This window comes from Marmota marmota, unplaced genomic scaffold (assembly GCF_001458135.2).
Source record: "Marmota marmota marmota unplaced genomic scaffold, marMar, whole genome shotgun sequence".
In the NCBI taxonomy this organism is placed as follows: Eukaryota; Metazoa; Chordata; class Mammalia; order Rodentia; family Sciuridae; genus Marmota; species Marmota marmota.
The window spans coordinates 56,693,460-56,709,906 of record NW_026000026.1 but is presented as its reverse complement, the minus strand read 5'-3'; the positions used below and the strand labels follow the sequence as shown (position 1 = coordinate 56,709,906).

Below are 16,447 nucleotides of genomic sequence, written 5' to 3'. Positions count from 1 at the left end.
TGAACTCAATTTTGAGATTTTTTTTCCTTCTGCTAATTTCTACCTGACATTTTTCAAAAATTTTACCTCAAAGATATTCAGTTTTGACTCACATACAGTTATCAGTCTGGTACAGAAGCTCTGAAAGAATGATTCATTCATTTAGTAGCCTCTGTCTTTTTTTCTAGACAACCTAAGAGGAACAATTGTTTGCCTCTTTTCTATGCTATTCTTTTGCTCAGTGGGAACAAACTGGCCTCTGAACCTCCCCCTCCAAGCCTGCCTCTTTCTAACTCTCCAGCTTAGTGTGAAGAACACAAAGAGTCTCCATAAACCTGGGGTGTATCTTCTCCCACTCAGTGATGCACAGCCGGGGAGGGAGGCAGAAAGTTCTGCTTACAGACCACACAAAGTACTCCCCACTAGGCTGCAGCTGTGACAAGCCAGCAATTCCTCCCCTGACACCTAAGGCACATATTTCATAGTCTAAGAATAGATGTGCTTATACTGATGAAGAGTGGAGGGGGCTGACAGAGTTACCCTCATATGGCTGGGGCTCAGATGCATAAAGATGTCATGAGATCTGGTTTTAATTGTAATGCAAGCATTCACCATGTGTTATTGTACACATGCAGGCCATTTTACCTTATATGGTCAATAGTATATGTTTTGGCTCTCTCTCTATAAATATATACATATACATACCTACATAGAATGAAACTGTGAATATGGTTTGGAAAAAACAACTATGTATCAGAAACTGTATAAAAGAATTTTATCCAGTGAATACAATGTAGAAACATGGTATTTATAATTGTTGATTGTTGTACAGATTTAACATGTCAACTGTTAAAAATTATTCTATAATTGAGTGTTATTTTATTCACTTGTAGTGAGGTGATAGATTTTCTTGTAACTGATATGTTAACAACTAATAAACACGTTGATGTATTTGATTCCTTACATGACATTAGGAACAATTCTTTGAGAAAGTCTGAGTAATAAAACCAAAGTACTGTAATATTTCTATTATCCTAGCACCATAAATACTGAGAATGGACTCACCATCCATCTGATGAGAAAAGATCAAAGAAGACTCATATCATAATTTAACCTTAAATGAACAGTGGAGATAAAAATTAGGACATCAGGTCAATCCTAATATACAACTTATTTTGTCTATTTCTCTCTTTCAAGTTTAAAAGTATGAAATGTTCATTGGCAAATTAGTCCAGATGCTAGTTTAGGGTGAAAGCCAGAGGGTATTAGGAAATAGTACTTGTTTTAATTTCAATCAGGCCTATGCCTTTTATGACAAAACATGAGATATCTGTATCTGCATATGCTGGCATATGAAATTGGACTGAAATCTGGCACTTCTGTTTTTGCCTTAACACAGTCTCTTTATATAAATGTTTTGTGTGTGTGTGTGTGTGTGTGTGTGAGCATATTGCAAGATGAAGTGTAAATATGTTCTTTGGTGAAACACTTCTGGCCTTATTATTAGTAAAGGAATAGTTACTACTTGGATGTAGTTGATCATGTCTGTGCCCTTGACAAAGGGGAACTTAAAAGTTGAGGTAGTGTCCTTTTCTGCTTTTCAGGGATCAAATCTCACCTTGCTGTGGCCACTCATTTTGCCTTGACATAAAACAGGCTACACAAATAGAGAAGATAATAGAGATGACAAATGATTATCATACCTGTCTGCACATTGTTGACTAATTGTTGATTAATAAAAACTGTGTTTAGGAGTCATTGCAATCCAGGTCTGGATAAACTTGATACTCAGCTTCTGGGTGGTGTGAGAACATGTTCTAGGTTTTTCTCACACCAGATGTAGATGCTTCCCTGAGAGATTTCATACTGGCCCAGAGGAGTTCAGGGCACCTTCAGAAACTCCATCTCATCTAGTCAACATGTGTGAGCTTACCAATTGGGGTGGGTGAAAGAGGACACATCTATTGTGGCTGCTCTAAAAGAATTAATTCTAAAATCTGAGCATTCCTTAAGATGTGCCACTGGTTTGACTTAGCTACAGTCTGACCCTGTTTCAGAGGCTGCCACAGAACAGAGTGAGGAAGCCCAGCAGGGGTAAAGAGGCCAGGAAAGCCCAACCATAGCCAAACGTTTTCCCTCCTGACTGGCATGGCACCTGCCCCTTGCCTGCTCGTCCTCTGATAACTCGTAACCCCAACCCTTCAACTTACTTAGACCTACCCCATTTGTAGTACCTGGATTCTGTTCTGGAACCTGGTCCTGTTCAATTACTAGATCCTTGTCTTTAAAATTCACTCTTGTAGTCATTCCCTTGTGACTACTAAGCTTTGTGTAGAACCGTGCCATTTTATCTAGAAATTTTTGTTCCTCATATCTGCCACCTAATCTAGCTTTCAAACAACTAGGGCCAGAGCCTCCACGGGGAACTCCCACACAGTCCCAGCTCTGGTCTGAACCTTCAGCTGGGAGTTGACATCAGCTTTCAAACCCTGCATGGATCAACTTGACCCAGCACAAGGACCCTGAGGGGAGGAGAAGGGCCTCCAGCTAGCTGCAGGCAGTTGGTAAGCATTGCTCCCGTTCCCCTGACATCACATGGGCGTGTTCAGGGAGTGGGAGTGAAGAAGTGTGTGTGAGGGAGCGTGACTCTCTGCCTATGGGTGTGGTAGAGTGTCCTTGAGGGAGTGAGTGACTTGGAGTGAGTGAAAACATGTAGGTGTGATTTTGTGTAAGGGGGAAGTATATATAACAGGAAAATTTCAGCTGGTGGCAAAGTCTGAGAGAAGCAGTATGCCACAGAATCACTGGATTGAAGGCCCAGCGGCCTGGGTTCCAGTTCTGCTTCTGATAACCCTTTCATTATGTGACTTAGAACAAGCTACTTTCCATTTTCTTGCATCACAATTTTCATTTTTTTAAATTTTTAATATTTTTGGTCCTAGGGATTGAACCCAGGGTCTGGTGCATGCTGTATATGTGCTCTATTACCGAGGCACCCTCTGCTTCATATTTTAAAAACATTTAAGGAAATGGGAAATGCTAATCAACCTGACTCTATCATTATACATTGTATGCACCTATCAAATTTTTAGACTATATATAATAAAAACATACAATTAAGTATTTATAAAGAATGAAAATGAAGACATGAAAAGTACTGTAGACTATACACAAAAAGTACTGTAAAATCACTGTCATGACTACTCAGTTTACTTAACTAAACATGAGAGCTCAAGCAGAGATTTTAAAACCAGCAAGCTAAGGTTGCTCAAAGATGGGTACAAGCTCCATTATCACACACTTTGTGAGTTAACATTGAAACAGTGCAGTCCTGGAGACTGGAAGATTACTGACTCTACCTTGGGTAAGAGGAAGACACCTACCATAGTATTGTCAAAAGGAAAACAAGCACTGTTCTTTTGTTGATCCTTTGGCATGGAATGTCTGCCTCTTAAATTCTCCTGAGACCCAGACATATAACTAAATTCATCCCCATCTCTTCTTGATTTAAAAAGTGCCTCAACTCTTTAATAAAATGAATTGAGTGGACAGGAGACATTGCATGCTATCTTAATTTGAAAGTAAGTGGAGCATGGCTCTGAGTGGTCTCCGTCAATTATAACCAAGAAAACAAGCTTGGTGCACCTCCCTTCTTCTATTGACTGTATTGACTGCTGCCCTTTACAGACATGGAAGGCAGGCCCAGGCAGCAGCAAATATTATGCAATCTTCTCTTTCCTGGCTGCTAAAGACACATCACAAATCAACTGTATTGTTGCCTTGGGACTCAATCCAAAACCAGAGAAAAATGTAAATATTACCTATCTTAAAAAGAAATCATTAATAAGTTCCTATGCCCCTGTTCTAACTTAGGCTGGGCAATGAGAAGAATCAGTTTATAAGCAAAGAAGAACTCAGACTATTAAAACAAGAAGGAACTCTTGAGGTCATCCAGATTTAATAAAATGAAGATGTAGGAATCTGAGGCCCAAAGATTTAATGTGATTGCCACAGTATCTCCAGCAGTTTTTGTCTGAGTGTCATCTACTGCCTCCAAAACTGATTAGCTTTAGAAAAGTCAAATCTTTTCCTACTGTTCAGTTTTTAAGTTGAAATTTCAGTGGCATGTCAATGTTCCTTTTTAGAGGCTCCCTCCTTGGTTCAACATCTGCTTTCCTTGCAGGATTTCCACCTGTTTCATTTGAACCACAGGCTTTCCAGTGGACACAAGCCTCTAGCTCCTACTTTCCTCTTCTCTAGAGACTCCTTCTTTCTGAACATCTTGCTTTGCTTTCTACCTTACTTTCTGGGCCCCCTCTTTCCCATCTCTAATCACATTGGTAGCATTTCTAGTTCCCCAAATGTTCAGAGCATATCTCAATTTTCCTAACTTTCAGAGAAGGTATCTCCATCTGTGTTTCTTAAAGTGTAGTCCCCAGACCAGCTGCAGCATATCACCTGGGAAATGACTGAAATATAACTTTCAGGTCTCAGATGAGAACTTAGACAGTGAGGCCCCACATTCTGTGTTTCAGTAAACACTCCAGGTGATTTTGATCCCTGAGGAAGTCTGGGAGTCACAGATGTACACTGTTTTCTGGCCACATGAGTTCGAGGTCCAGAGCACTGTGTAGGACTTCTTGTGTAAAAATCCTGCTTTCTGGTTGTGTGCTTTGAATAATGTGCATAACCTTTGTGTGCCTCCTCTGTGAAATGGAGGTAATAATATAGTTTGCTTCAGAGATCGGTTGGTTGGGAGGATACAATCATATAAGATATGTGTGTTATTTACTTAGCACAGAGCAAACCTCAGAAAATACTCAACAGTATTAGCCCTCATTCTATCTTAAGGTACTTCTGCTTACAAAACATGACATATAAGTCAATTTTTTCATATCATACTCTTCTGAAACTAGTAAACAAATATTAGCCAAGAGTGAAACTGTTACCTAACAATGTAAATTACATTTTAAAACAGGTTTTTATATTATCAACTTATAAAAAATTCATTACATGTTTTCATTTAAAATAGTTACATGATTATTTAATTTTGATATACTTCTTGATTAAAATGATATACCTGCATAGCTGGGTGCAGTGGCACATGCCTGTAATCCCAGCCACTCAAGAACTGAGGCAGGAGGATTGCAAATTCAAAGCCAACCTCAGCAAAAGCGAGGCACTAAGAAACTCAGGGAGATGCTGTCTCTGAATAAAAAAATGCAAAATAGAGCTAGGGGTGTGTCTCAGTGGTCAAGTGCCGTTTAGTTCAATCCCTGGTATAAAACAACGCTGATGACAATGACAACAACAACAACAACAACAAAATAGGTGACATAATATAAATTCAAAGAAATCAACTTAGAAAGTCATTTTAATGCCACATAGGAGAGAACTCAGAATCAGTTTTGCAATTTTGTTCTTACAGGAGCTGATGCCCTTAAAGGAAAACATGTACACATGCTGTTGCAAGTAATAAAGTACCTCTGGTCTTTTTCAGTGTAAGGCAACTGTAAACTTGCCCATGCAGAAGTTATTGAGGTTAAAAAAACAAACTCAACTGACAGGGAATTCTATAAGCAACTCTTAATTGGAACAGCCTTCATTTTTCTTACATGTAAATATAATTTTATGTTAATTAATTTTGCTAAATATTCATTCACAATTGCTGCCACACTTGGAATTATCATAAAGAAATGAGCTCATAGTATTCCACATGCAAAATGACCCATATAGTATATATATTTCAAAAATATAAAGTTATGGAATTTCTTTATAAGATCTGTTACATATAGGATCACCTCACCCAATAGTAAAATGTAGATCTTTCCCCTCCCATACATATTTTAAATCCTTTAAAATACCATGTTATGCTTTTACTAATAAACAAAAATAATAAGACACATCACTGCTCTCACAATGAAGAGTGCCATTAATTAATAGAGATATCTATGTAATACCTGAATTTTAAATTAGATATTGTTTTCCAAGAATGGGATTATAATAAATGTATATTGCAATTTTAAAGTTTGTGTTACTTGGAACACATATAGAGTATAATAGTGTCCTTTGAAGTGGCTCAAATCTAGAGTAAAAATAAAAAGCCCGCCCAGAATAGAAAAATTTTAAAAGGCAGGCCAAAAACTGTATGCAAATAGCATTTTTTTTTTTTTGGCTAGTCAGTGGTAAAGTTCTCAGCTGTGAATATCTTGGACATAAGGATATGTAATTGTGGTTAAGGAAATATGGTGGTTGTTAATTTAATTCCTAGCTGATCCAATTTCCATTCATATAGAATTTGCTTTGGGACAGTCATCAAGAGACCACTTTGACTTTTGTTTAAATGGGATTTCTTTCCCTTTTATGACATTTCAATTTTTCATTAAATGATAGAAGAATTCTGTGGAATTATATAAAACATATGGCTTAAGCAGGTAGAAAAATATGTAGGTAAGGTTTTATAGGGTATCAACAAAGATACATATGCGGCAGTTAAACACAAGGAATTCCAGGACAAGAAAATAAATACAGTGGAATGGAATTCATAAAAAAACAAATCTAAAATTCAGACATGTGAATGGGTGCTGCTCCATTTGGAGGATACAACTACAAGCACAGGTCTATGAGACTTTCTTGGGCAATAATTTTGATTGTGAACTATACTGTTTACTTATAGGGAGGAGAATTGCAAATCAGAAATCCTCATTCTTATCCCAAGACACTGAATAAAATGCTCACAATCCTCCTTTACCTTGTATACTTTAATGAGGTTAATTGTTATTAATATTGCTAAAAATCATATTGGAATAAAGAATTTCTGTTTGAATTCCCATTGTGAAATCGTTCCTTTTTAAAAAATAACAGAACCACGGTTAAGATTGAAACACTGAGAGGATAATGGAATCAAAAGAGCTAAGAGGGCTCTGCAATAAAAGAATATATTTATAAAGACAAATAGTGCCAGACAGTCTTGATAGCTTTTTCAATAGAATTAAAAACATAGCAAGCACAATGAATGTACCTTAACACACACATATATTTATATTTTTGTAATCCATTTGATACAGTATCTCAATAAATCTTATTTGCCAACCTAATTAGCATTGGCTTTGCTGTGTGCTCTGTCACATGGACTGAGAACTGGCTAGAGGACAAACCCTAATGACTCCAAGCAATGTGTTGACTATAAGGTCAGCATGAGGTCTGGTTTTGTTTAATGTCTTTATTAACGATCTGGAAGAAAGAGTAAATAATTCCTGAATGAAATGATATTATGATGATGGGCACATGGGCTCACTGGAGAACACAGAGAAGTAGGAAGTGTGCAAGCACCAGTCCAGGCCTGATGCTGATTTGAAAGAGGGCAGTCACTTGATCTTTCTGTGTCTGTTTTCCCATGTGGCAAACAGAGATAATGACATTCTTGTGAGAAAGCAAAGATAAGATTTTATGATTTTAAACACAGAGTATGATATTACTCCCTTTGATAATATTTAGTGCTTATCTACTGTGTACAATACTTGTTAGGAGTCACTTTAATGTGGCAGAACATAAGATTGGGCCAGTGTCAGAGAGGAACAAAACAACATTGTCAAGAGACAACATTTTGGAGTACAAGTCGCTAAAACACCACCAAAAGTCTCTGTATGTAGGCGAAGTAAACTTAGCCAGCACAGGAAATCAAGGAATACCAACTGAATCTTTTGTAGAAAACAGGATGGAGGTAAAGGGTGATGGGAAAAAGGGTAAAGTTGCCCTGCAGGGGGTGGGGTGGGTCTGAGAAGGGCTCTGGGAGGCTTTTCATATCTCCCTACTCATTTTCCTTCTCATCTGTGCAGACTGTGTGTATTGAGGGTACCAGTCAATTTTATATCAGAAACTTAAGCTGTTTAAATGCAAAGGTAGAATATAGAAGGCTATTTCTAGTAAATCTTGAAAGCGATCTTGGAAGAGTCCCCTCTTGTTTGTTGTAGATGTTAAGAATCAGCATTCTCAACTTACACAGGGGAAGTTAGCTGGAGTGGGGTGGTGCTCATTTGCATAAAATAAACTAGATATAATTTACAAAGGGGATTTTTTTCCCACTGAGAAATATAATTACAAACAGACTAGAAATACTTCTGATAGCTGAAGACTCTTTATTCATTTCTGGAGGAAAGATTTGCAAAAACCAGATTAACATTGGAAAATTGTTGGTTCTTGTGCTGTAAAGGAGGGCTGCAAAAACTAACTTGATCTGAAGTATTTTATAAGCATTTTAAATATATTTACATTAAAAATATAGATCTATGTCTCAGCTCATACTCATAAAATATGAAGGAAGCTAAAATAATTGTTGTGATGAGGCCAGTGTGAGAAATAACAAGGTTGACATCTTAGCCTATTTTTCATTGCCACAATATAATACCTGATAGTAGTTTATAAAGAAAATTGGCTTATTTTGGCCTACTGTTCTGGAGTATAGTGAAGGCCTCATTCTGTTTCAACTCAGGGGAAAAATGGAAAGGAAAGTGGGAGTGGGCAGAGAGAGAGAAAAGAAGCCAAATTCCCTTACTACTAACCCATTCCCAAGAGAGATATGATAATCCATTTGTCAGGACTCCATACCATGACCCCAAACATCTCCCGTCAGGTCCCACACCACAGCACTGAGAATAAAAAAATAATCAATGAAACAAAGAGTTGATTCTTTGAAAAGATAGACAAGATTGAAAAATCCTTAGCCAAACTAACCAAAAGGAAAAGAGAAAAGAACCAAATTAATAAAATCAGAGATGAAAAGGGAGAAATTATCACGGACAACACAGAAATCCAAAGGATTTTTGGGGACTATTTTGAAAATTTGTACCTCAATAAATTGGAAAACCTTGAAGAAATGGTTAAATTTCTAGACACATGTGGTCTGCAAAAATTCAATCAAGAGGACATGCAAAACCTGACCAGACCAATAACTAGTAATGAAATATAAGCAGTAATAAAAAATATTCCAATAAAGAAAAGTCTAGGACCAGAAGGATTCTCAGCTGAGTTATACCAGACATTTAGAGAAGAATGATGCTCCTCAAGTTGTTCCATGAAATCGTAAGGGACAGAACACTGGCAAATTTATTCTATGGAGCCCGTGTCACCTTTATATCAAAACCAGATAAGGACACACCAAGAAAAGAAAACTATAGATCAATATTCCTGATGAACCTAGATGTAAAAATCCTTAATCAAATATTAGCAAATTATATTCAACAATATATTATGAAGATACATCATTACCAAGTTGGTTTTATCCCAGGGATGCAAAGATAGTTTAACATATGCAAATCAATAAATATAATTCATCACTTAAATATAATTATGGACAAAAATTACAGAGTCATCTCAGTAGATGCAGAGAAAGTCTTTGACAAAACTCAGAACCCATTAATGATAAAATCACTGAGGAAACTACAGATAGAAGGAACTTACCTCAAGATCATAAAGTCTATACATGACAAACATAAAGCCAACATCACAATGGATGGGGAAAAACTAAAAGCATTTCTGTTAAAATCTTGAATAAGACAAAGATGTTCCCTCTCACCACTCCTATTTAATTTAGCACTAGAAATTCTAGCTAGATCAATTAGGCAGTAGAAGGGAACAAAACGGATAAAAATAGGAAAAGAAAAAAATCATATTATTAATATTTGCAGATGATATGATCTTATACTTAGAAGATCCAAATGTTTCACCAGAAGATATCTAGGGCTAATAAATAAATTCAGTAAAGTAGTATGTAACAAAATAAACACACAAAAGTCAACAGTTTTCCCCACACCAATAATGAATCTATTGAGAAAGAAATATGAAAAAAACAATCCATTCACCCTAGTCTCAAAAAACAAAAACAAAACAAAGAAGCAAATAAAATCCCACTAGGAACTAATTTAACCAAGGAAGTGAAAGACTTTTACAATGAAAACTACAGAACATTGGAGAAAGAAAATGAAGAAGACACAAGATGGAAAGACCACAAGTTTATGGATAAGCAGAATTAATATTGTTAAAATGGCCATATTACCAAAAACAATGTATAGCTTCCAGCAATCCCCATCAAAGTACTAATGACATTCTTCACAGAAATAGAAAAATAAAGACAGTCTTAAAATTCATTTGGAAGAGTAAAAGACTCAGAATAGCCAGAGCAGTTCTAAGCTGAAAAAGCAATGCTGGAGGCATCACAATACCTGACTTCAAATTATACTACACAGCTAAAGCAACAAAAGTGCATGGTACTGGCATCAAAACAGGCACATAGACCAATGGTACAGAATAGAAGACAGACATAAACTTCCACAGATATAGTCATCTGATCCTTGACAGAGGTGCCAAAACCATACATTGGAGAAAAGACAAAACAAATGTTGCTGGGAAAACTGATTATCCATATGCAGAAGAATGAGATTAGACATTAGACCTCATCCTCCCTAAAGTCAACTCTAAATGAATCAAAGACCTAGGTATTAGACCCCAAACTATGCAACTTTTAGAAGAAAACATAGGGTTAATACTCCTCCATGTAGGTGCAGGCATGATTTGATTCTCTCCATAGGACACCTAAAGCTCAGGAAATAATACCAAGAATAAATAAATGGGATGACATCAAATTAAAAATCTTCTTCACAACTAAGAAAACAGTGAATAATGTGAAGAGAGAACCTACAGAATGAGACAAAAATCTTTTCTAACTACTCTTCTGACAGAGGATCAATATTCAGAATATATAAAGGACTCAAAAAACAACATCAAAATACCCAAATAACCCAATTAATAATAGAAAAATGAACTAAGCAGACACTTCTCCAAAGAAGAAATTCAAATGACCAACTAATATATGAAAAATATTCAACATATTTATCAATTAAGGTAAGTGCAAATAATAACTACTCTGAGATTTCATCTCACTACTGTCATCAAGAATACAAACAATTATAAATGCTGGTGATGGCATGGAGAAAAATAAACATTCTTATACTGTTGGGGGAATTGTAAATTAGTGCAACCACTATGGAAATCAATATGGAGGTTCCTAAAAAAGACCAGAACAAGAACCACCATATGATTCAGCTATACCATTATTACTCAGTATACATCCTAAAGAATTAGAGACAGCATATTAGAGTAATACATGTGTATCCATGTTTATAGCAGCACAGTTCACAACAGTTAAACTACAGAATTAGCCTAGTTGTCTATCACTGAATGAAGGAATAAAGAAAATGTATATGTACATCTATCAATCTATCTATATCTCTATTTATCTATATATCTATATACACATAGATTTCTTTTATTCCTTTAAATATATATCTATATCTGTCTCTTTATATGTGTGAGCACACACACAAATACACATACAGACATATATATATATATATATATATATATATATATATATATATATATATGGAACTTTAGAACATAATGTTAAATAAAATAAGTCAAATTCAAAAGGTCAAGTGTCATATGCTTTTTCTCATATTTGGAAGCTAGTAAGGATAAAGAAAAATAAAGGTGTGTGTGTGTAAGAGAGAAAATTCATGAAAATTGAAGGGAGATCAGCAGAGAAAAGGAAGGAGAACAGCAGGTGGAGAAGAGGGGAGTGAAAGCCATAGTACTGGGGAATGATATTGACCTAATCATCAGGTTGCATTGTGCGCATGTATGCATATGTAACAAAAAAATCCCACCATTATATATGATTCTATGACAGTCCATTGCAACCATATGTGCTAAAATGTGTTCCTTCTAAGCCGATCTAGAATATTTATATTGGCTTATTAAGGTTTTTTTTCCCTTCATAGAATAAAAGTTGCATAGAAAATAGACTAATTTGTTGCTTTTCAGTTTTTCTTACCGACCAGCAAAGGCTATGTTAGCAATCCAGAATCTAATTTTACAGTTTTTTAAGAGTGCAGTTTATTTTTCATGAGTTATTTGTTTTGAATACATTTATAATTCATATCTTGCTTATTTAATAACAAATTGGGGATTCTATTTCAAATTCTGTTTCTAGTGAAGGTTGAGGAAAAAAGTCTTTTAGATTTCCTGATATAATTTAAGGAGTCTTATCAACATTTGTGTGGAATTGAGGCTGAAGTTCACTCCTCTTCCTCTTTTAAAATATTATTATACTAAGTTACAGTCATTTATTTATTTGGAAGATAGGTCAAAAAATGCAAAATAAGGTTCAAATTTGAAAAAAATATTGCCTGTGTGATCTGACAAAATTATCAAAATGGAAGAAACATTAAAGAGAGATAGAGCAGGCATCTATGCACTTTAGGATACTCTTTGGACATGAATGCTTTCCTTATGTTATCTAGGGTGGTGAAACCAGGCCTATCTATCTCTGATATAGTGCTCTAGGTCTCTAGCTATTTCATTTCTACAGAGATTCTAAGGTTAATTTGATATTGATCATTTATTTTAGACACAACTTGAGTAAATATATGTGGGAGGCTACTTTAGGCAAAGAAAAAAATCAGAGAGATATCTAAAAAAATATAAGTTCACAAAGTAAGAAAAGCTACTAGATAACATGCAGAAGAACCAAAATTTTACATCTTAGAAAAGATGTAAATCTATTGTGATACTTGGTAGTCAAATTTTACTTTGACTAAATGTTACTGTAGTTGTTGGTAAAAAAATATTTCTTACTGTGGATTTTGTATCTGAGTTAAGTTTTGCCTATTTATTTTCTGTAGGAATAGTGAACATTTTGCTCTCCTCTTTTCTGACAGGGTATTACTTGCATATCTTGATCCATTTTTCTTTTTCTTTTTAATTTAATATTTAAATTTCACTCAAAGAGAGTTTAGCTTGTATGGCTTATTGGCACTGGGTAAATTTTGTCCTTAGGAAATTGGTGGAAGCACAAAGTATTGCCACTCATAGGTTTTGGGTTACATATTTTTTTTGTGTGTGTGGCACTGGGGATTGAACTTGGGACCTTTTGCATCCTAGGCAAACACTTTGTTCTACTGAGCAGCATCCTCAGCCTTCAGGTTAGCCACTGAGCTGTTGACTTTTAAAAGATTCCTCTAAATCCCTACTTGCCCCCATGAATAATCTCATGTGAATATGTAAATTCTGCACTCAAAAATCCTTATATCTGAGGGGAACTTCAGGGAAGAGCAAGGATCTCTGGCTGACTGGGATATACTAGCTCTTTGCAGGGGATGCTGGGTGTGACAGGGCTCTGAGGGAGGAAGGTATTTTCTTATGGATTTTTGTTTCTACCTCTTTATGAGTGTAACTGCTTGTCTTAGTTCATGTTGCTAGAACAAAACACCTGAGACTGTGTAATTTATAAAGAACAGAAATTTGCTTCTTATAGTTCTGGAGACTGGAAGTTGTAGATTGAAGTGTGGGGAATTTTGCTGTTTGGTGAGGGTCCACTCTCAGTTTCCAGGTTGGCAGCTTGACTGCTGTGTCCTTATATGGGGGAAGCAATGAACAGATAAAAAAGAACCTATCAAGTTCCTGAATGTCAACCCTTTTATAAGAACACTAATTCCACTCATGAGTCTGCCCTTGGGACTTAATCACCTCACAAAGACCCTACTACTTAATGCTATAATATTCGGGTTTAAGTTTCAACATGTGAATTTTGGAGGGATGCATACTTTCAAATGATAATACCATCCTTTAAGAAAACATACATTTCTATAAAAAATAAATTATATTAATATTCTCACCTTTTAATTTTAGATCTTCCATTTCCTGGCAGTGTTGATATGCTCGTAACTACTGATTCCCAATTTTCTCATTTCTAAAATGAGAATATTACCCAAGGGTTTGTTGTGAAAAGAGGAGCGGATAGAGTGCCAGAAACTTGGTAAGTGCTGAACAACTGTAAGCTATTATAATTGTGATAGAAATAGTCTATATTTACTGGTTAAATTTGTAGCTTTTTTTCCATAGAGTTTGTTTTAAATATTTTTGATTTTTTTATCTTTGTAATTCAAGTCAAATGACTTTTAAATATAGTCAAATTTAACTAAGCTCTTTTTGTTTTAAAATTCTTATGGTTATTTAGTTAGGTTCTAGAATATTCCCTTTGAAATTTTATTTCCCATCTCTTATTCTATTTACATTTTCACTCTTTTTTATATTTTCATTCTTTCCTCTTGTGTTTACATATGTGTACATAAATATATGAGTTTATTTACTTATTTTAGGTTTTTTTTATATAATAGAGGCTCAAATGAAAGTAAGGCTGCAGGAATTGTGATAATCTGCTCTTATCACAAAAAAGCGGTGACAGCCTTTTCCCCAGTTTTCCCTTACTGTGTTCTACAGAGCTCCCAACAGGCATAAGGAAGCAAAATCTTGAGGGAGTTGGGACATCCCTGAGGTAATTTTCCCCATGATTATAGTTTTCTTTAAGCATATGGAACACAACTTTTGCCAAAACAGAATGGTCTTGTGACATCCATTAATCTAAGTATTATTTTTACTCTCGTTTTTTTTCTATTATTAATGCTACTTCCTAGGAACACACTTGGATAAACAATGGAATTCATTTATGTTTTATATACGTTTACTAAAAATTAAATCATTTCCTACTCATTAATTTATGTACCCAATAAATTAAGTACTGCGTGTTTCTGCACCACTCTGTCTACCATTTAATTGTATAGTAAATATAGCTACTAACCATATGCAGTTAATTGAGTACTTGAAATATGGCTGGTATGACTGGGGAATGGAATTCCAATTTTATTTAACTATTTTAAATTTGAAGTTTTAATATTAAAGCAGTGTAAGATAATTTCTCATTAAGCAACTTTTTTGCTATGTAAAATATATCATTGATAATTTTTTAGGTGTTGAAATGTATTAGATATTGCCATGATTTTATATGTGTTTCCCAAAAGTCATGGACTGAAAGCTCTGTCCTCAGTGTGGCAGTGTTGACCATTGGTGGGACCTTCAATAGGTGGGGCCTCTGGAGGGGTAAGTAGTACATGAGGGGATCATAATGCAATTCTCATGGGATCTCAGTGAGTTTTCACAGGAGTAGGTTGTTAGAAAGTGGTTACTTATCATGATTGTAACATGTAGTCATTTATCTTCCTACTTCTCCACCATGTTGTGACACAGCCACCAGACCATCAACAGAGGTCAAAAATGGGGTCGCTTGATCTTGGACTCTCAGCCTCCAAAACAGTGAGCTAAACAAACCTCTTTTCTTTATGAGTACCTGGTTTTAGATATTTTGTTGTAGCAACTGAAAATGGACTAATACCAAATATATTTTGTTATATTAAAATAAATGACTACAAGCCAGGCATGGTGGTGCACACCTGTAATCTCAGTGGCTTGGGAGATTGAGACAGGAGAATCACTGAGTTAAAAGCAAGCCTCAGCAATGGAGAGGTGCTAAGCAACTTAGTGAGACCCTGAATCTAAATAAAATACAAAAAATAAGGCTGGGGATGTAGCTCGGTGGTTGAATGCTTCTGAGTTCAATCCCTGGTGCCCCCTCGCCCCCAAAATATATATTTTATAGTCATATATATATATATATATATATATATATATATATATATATAACTACATGACCAATATGATTCTGCNTATATATATATATATAACTACAATTAATCTCACCAGTTTCTTATTAACTCTGTAGCTACTAGAAAATTACATATGTAGTTTATATCAAATTTTGTTTGGCTAGCACTATCATGCACTATCATAGGTACTCTAATGTCTGTCAAGAAGTTAGTACAGTGCTTTCTTTGGCAGCACAAACACTAAAATTGGAATGATATAGAGAAGATTAGCATGGCCCCTGTACAAGGATGAAATGCAAATTTGTGAATTGTTCCATATTTTTTTATGGCATTTGCAGGTAAATGGATGGAGTTAGAGATTATCATGCTAAGTGAAGTAAGCCAATCCCCCAAATTCAAAGGCCAAATGTTCTCTCTGATAAGTGGATGCTGATCCATAGTGGTGGGGGGCCATGGAAAGAATGGAGAAACTTTGATTGGGCAAAGGGGAAGGAGGGGATCAGAGGGGAGGGGCATGGGGGCAGGAGAGATGGTGGAATGAGATGGACATCATTACCCCAGATACATGTATAACTGCACATATGGTGTGATGCTACATCATGTACAACCAGAGAAATGAAAAGTTGTATTGCAATTGTGTACAATGAATCAAAATGCATTCTGCTGTCATACATACCTAATTAGAGTAAATAAATAAATAAAATTTTAAAAAAGAAGTCAAGACAAAGTAATATCAAAGTAATATGTGGAAAAGATATGATGAATTAGTAGAAATTTTAAGAATTTATAAAAAGAAAAGTTAATCATGATTCAGAAAGAGTTAGTAAAGAAACAACTAAGGATACATATTCATTGGAGCCTGAAGGTTGGAGAGAATGTTTATAGAGCAAGAGGAAAGCAATGACCAAAGT

At 35.4% G+C, this 16,447-nt stretch overlaps 1 non-coding gene across 1 annotated transcript; it reads left to right on the top strand.

Moving 5' to 3' along the window:
- The first annotated feature begins 15,752 nt into the window (after positions 1-15,752).
- On the top strand, positions 15,753-15,859 carry LOC125619266. The gene has a single exon (XR_007350754.1). It is a non-coding gene; the product is annotated as a U6 spliceosomal RNA (small nuclear RNA).
- The last annotated feature ends 588 nt before the right edge of the window (positions 15,860-16,447 follow it).